This window comes from Pteronotus mesoamericanus, unplaced genomic scaffold (genome assembly GCF_021234165.1).
Source record: "Pteronotus mesoamericanus isolate MK-2021 breed Mesoamerican mustached bat unplaced genomic scaffold, CSHL_Meso_final scaffold_12, whole genome shotgun sequence".
Classification (NCBI taxonomy): domain Eukaryota; kingdom Metazoa; phylum Chordata; class Mammalia; order Chiroptera; family Mormoopidae; genus Pteronotus; species Pteronotus mesoamericanus.
Window position 1 is genome coordinate 7,502,143 of NW_026555303.1, and position 5,330 is coordinate 7,507,472.

Here is a 5,330-nt window from a genome sequence, read left to right on the forward strand (position 1 = left end):
TTAATAATGGGCCCAATTTCTGCATTTTCCCACGTATCTCTGTTAAAAATTCTGGAGGTATAAAAGCATCTCATATGAGCTCATCTAATTTGCACATTGCTCTTTTGGTAACTTCATATTTCACAAGAGTTTTCTTCAGGAGCACAGTCAGTCAACTTTCACTGCACTCTTTTTTTAGTAATTGACACTCAGAGTCACATAGTGTATAATTAAAGTAGTAGCTCATCCTACATCCTCTCCAAGGTGTGTCTTTTCTTTTGAATGAATTCAGTTCCATAACCGGTGTGAGTTCTTCTTTCTCGTTCAAAACAAGCTAAACATGTGCACAGTATCTGCTTTGTCCTAAAATCCTCAGAAGTTTATGGGAAGAAAACTCACTTCATACGAAATGTCATTACCCTCTGTTAGTGCAGTACTCCGAAGTGTCTCTGGTGTTTTCTTGATGGTCTACTTTAGTCTGCTTTTCAGGAACTAGTTTGTGAGTTTCTATGTCCCTCTATTTGCCTTTGTGAAGAAATTACAGAGTGCCCTATCCTTATATTCTGTAAATAGCATAACATTACTTCTACTGGAAATTTGCAAAAAACTTTGGGAGTTGATTGTCGATATTCGCAAATATGTGCTCAGTATCTGCGCTTCCACAATAGCCTTGCACGCGTTTGCGAGGAAAACCCTCTTCATATGAAATCATATTCTTGGACAGTGCTCTTCCACTTCTCTCGTGTTTCACAGTTTCTTTTTGAGGGTGAGGAAACGAATGTCTTTGAGAGGACTCTCTGTGTAGTATGTGCTCAAAAAGGCTGGGAACTTTGTTGTACAGGTAATGTAGGGCCCTCTCCATTAGTCATTGATTTCACATTACATTTTTTTCCTGGAATGAAAATTTGCAGAATTCTTGTGAATGTTTACCCTCCTTTTTTCTAGAAGGTTTAGCAATGTGCTCAACATCTGCATTTCCCCTGGTATCTCAATAGCAGTTCTGGAGATATTAACCAACTAGTATGAAATCATGTTATTGCACACGGCTCTTGTATGTACCTTTATATTTCACCAGTGTTTTCTTTGGTTGCACAGTCAACTTTCACTGCACTCTCTTTTTAGTGTACTCATTTACTCTCAGAGAGATTGAGTGTATAATTTATGTAGGAACTTCTGCTACATCTTGTATATGGCATGAATTTCCTTAGAAGGAAAGCAGTGAGAAAACCCATGTGAGTGTTCGTTCTCCTTGAAAACAAGCTCCACAATGTGCATAGTATCTGCTTTTGTTCTGAAATCTATGCAGAATTGTGTGATATGAAAATCTGCCTTGTAAACAAATCATCTAATTGCACACTGCTCCTGAAGTACTCACAAGTTTCACTGGTGTTTTTGTGATGGGCTGGACTTAGACTGCTCTTCAGGGACTCTTTTGTGAGTGTGCTGTGTGTCCCCCAGTTAAGTCTTTATGTAGAAATTACTTAGTGCCCTCTTCATACATTATCTAGATTGCAAAACATTTTCTCCAATAAAAAATTTGCAGAAAATTTGGGGAGGTGATAGTTTGATTTCCAAGCATGTCCAAAGAGATGCTCAGTATCTTCAGTTGTCCCAGAAAAGCCTTCAATGTGTAAGCAAGGAAAACCCACTTCATCGAAGTCATCTACTTGCATACTGCTCTTGCAGTTCTCTCACATTTCACTGCTTTTTTCTCGATGGCGTGGATACTTACATCTCTGAGAGGACTCTCTTTTGAGTATGCAGGAGTTTACACTCTGTGAACTTTGAATAGAGTTAATGTTTACCCTTTCCATGCATCTTCTACATCGCAATACTTTTTCTCCTATAAGGAAAATTTGCAGATATCATGTGGTGGTTTACTCCCCTCTTTTCCAGAAGGTCCTTTCTGTAGTCTCCAATTTGCCCATGCAGACCATGACCCAAAGAGGTAACAGCAGGAAAGGAAATAATAGCCCTTTCCTCATGACAGTCCATCCTGGACAGGAGTTTCATGCTGGCCTTGGTGCTGAGTGCACAGATGTCTGCAGAGATAGTATAATGTGCTCAACTTTTGAATTTCCCCTGGTATCTCAAAAGAAGTTCTGGGGGTATAAACTTGATTCGTACAAAATCATCTTATTGCACAGTGTTTTAGTACTACTCTCATGTCTCACAGATATTTTTTTTAAGGGCACAGTCAGGCAACTTTCACTGCTCTCTTTTCTTAGTGTGCTCATTGACTCTCAGAGACATTTATTTTCTAAGTGATGTAGTAGCTCGTCCCATACCTCTACATGACATGTATTTCCTTGGAAGGAAAGTAGTGAGAAAAGTTGTGGGAGTTGTTCATTCTATTACAAAACAGGCTCAACGGTGTGTGCAATATCTTTTTTTCCTTAATTTTCCTCAAAATCTTCAAGGCTTAAACTGTACAGTGCTGGTGTGCCTGCATGAGCAATCTGGACCCTGCACACACGGTAGTGGGCTCTCATGCGGGTAGAGTGCAGTCTGCAGAATTAGGGGATCCTTGGCCAAAGGGGTCACAGAGCTGCCCATAGACCCTCCAGGAGAGACTTGAGACAGAAACGTAAGGAAAGAACTGGAGAAGTAACCAGGGAGTCCTGGAGCTGACTCCTTCCCCTTTCTGTAGTCTCCAATTTGCCCATGCAGACCATGACCCAAAGAGGTAACAGCAGGAAAGGAAATAATAGCCTTTTCCTCATGACAGTCCATCCTGGACAGTTGTTTCATGCTGGCCTTGGTGCTGAGTGCACAGATGCCTGCAGAGATAGTAGACCCCTGTCTAAAGCAGGCAAAGAGATGCTGAGAGACTCTTGAGGAGAGACTGGAGGAGGAGGCACTGGGGAGAGAACTAAGGGAGTAGCCGGGGGGATCCAAGTGTTGACATCGTCCCCAGTCCAAGTTCTCCATCTTTCTCAGGCAGACTATTCCCCTGAGTGACAGCAGCCTATATGGACAAGATAGTCCTGCAATCAAGAGGCACCTCTCTGTCTTATGGTGCCTAGGCCTGACAGATGAGGACAGAGTGACCAGACTGACAATTGCAGTATATTGCAATTGCAGAAAGACAGAGACAGTATATTCTTGGAAGGCTTAAATAAAAGACTCAAGGTGAGAAAGGGTCAACAACTAACATCATCAAAGGCAGACCCAGAAAGAAAAAAATAAATAAACAAATAAATAAATAATAAATAAATAAAAAGTCAGGCTTACTACCATAGAAGTTTGATCCACAATGTCAGGAAATCTAGACGGATATATTGAAGCAGACACAAACAAAAAGGCTCTCAAAATTAATGGGGAAGAAAAGAAGTTTCCCCCAAATCAGAGGAAAAGAGAAATTGCCATATGGAGAGGTAAATGAAATAGAGGCAAGAGAACTATCAGATACTGAATTCAAAGCAATGGCTCTAAGGAAGTCAATAAACTCAGCCAGCTCAAAGAGAACTATGAGGAACTGTAGGGAAACTATCAGAAACTTACTGCAAACCTGGAAAAGGACATAGAAACTATCAAGAAGACACAAGAGGATATGAAAAATACCATTTCTGAATTGAAGAACACAGTAGAAGGAATGAAAAGCAGGCTAGATGAAGCCAAGGATCGAATCAGTGAGATGGAAGACAAGGTAGAGAAAAGCTCCCAGAGGGAACAAGAAATGGAAAAAAGATTGAAAAACAATGAAGAGGCATTTAGGAAAATGCAGGACAAGCTGAAGCGCAATACTAACTGCATAATAGGGATACCAGAAAGAGAAGAGGAGCAAGGGATAGAGAATATCTTTGAAAAAGTATGATGGAAAATTTCACCAAATGGAGGAGAGAAAAGGTCTCACAGGTTCAGGAAGGACAGAGGGTCCCATTCAAGAGGAACCCAAGGAGGCCCACTCCAAGACACATCTTCATTAAAATGGCAAATATCAAAAACAAAGAAAGAATCCTAAAGGCAGCAAGGGAGAAACAGGTATAACATACAAGGAAGCCCCGATATGGCTAGCAGCAAACTTCTCAACAGAAAAACTACCAGACAGAAGGGAATGGCAACAAATATTCCAAGTAATGAAAAGCAAAGGTCTGCAGCCAAGGCTGTTCTACCCAGCAAGGCTCTCAATTAAAATAGAAGGGGAAATAAGGAGTTTCCCAGACAAAAGAAGGTTAAAAGAATACGTTTCCACTGAACCAGCACTACAAGGTATGCTAACAGGACTGGTTTGAGAAGATGACGAGAAAGAACAAGAAAGAGAAAAACACAGTTACAAAGAAAAAAAATGAATAGGTTTCTATCAGTAATAACTCTCAATGTAAATGGACTAAATGTCCCAAACAAAAGATACAGGATAGCTGAATGGATAAGAAAACATGACCCATATATATGCTGCCTACAAGAGACTCACCTCAGAACAAAGGACCTACATAGTTTGAAAGTAAAAGGATGGAAAAAAATATTCCAAACAAATAAGCAAGAAAAGAGAGCAGGGGTAGCAATACCTACTAGACAAAATAGATTTCAAAACAAAGGCCATAAAAAGAGACCCAGAGGGACACTTAATACTTAATGGAAGAATCCATCAACAAGACATAAACATTGTAAACTTATATGCACCCAACATTGGAGCAACTAACTATATAAAGAAAATCGTGGACGACTTCAAAAAATATAGACAGAAACACACTGATAGTGGGGGATTTTAACACCCCACTGTCAAAAATGGACAAATCTCCCAAACAAAACATCAAGAAGGATATTGTGGAGCGGAATTATATGTTAAATCAAATGTCCTTAACTGACATACATAGAACCTTTCATCCCAAAGAAGCAAAATACACATTCTTTTCCAATGCGCATGAAACTTTTTAAAAGGTAGACCACATGATAGGACATAAAGCAAGTCTCAGCAAATTCAAGAAAATTGAAATAATACCGAACTTTTTCTCAGACCACAAGGGATTGAAACTGGAAATCAACCTCAAAAAGAGACCTCAGAAACTTGCAAACAATGGAGACTGAAAAGCACATTATTAAACAATGAATGGGTCAATAATGAGATAAGAGAAGAAATAAAAAATTTCTGGAAACAAATAAAATAGAACATGCAACAAAATAGAACATCCAAAACCTATGGGACACAGCAAAGGCAGTCCTCAGAGGGAAATTCTCAGCAATACAAGATTACCTAAAAAAGATAGAAACACTTCAAATAAAAGACCTAACACTACAACTTCAAGAACTGGAGAAACAACAACAAATAAATCCCAAAGCAAGTAGATGGAAGGACATAATCAAGATCAGAGCAGAACTGAATGACGAGACAAAATGAAAAATTCAAAGGA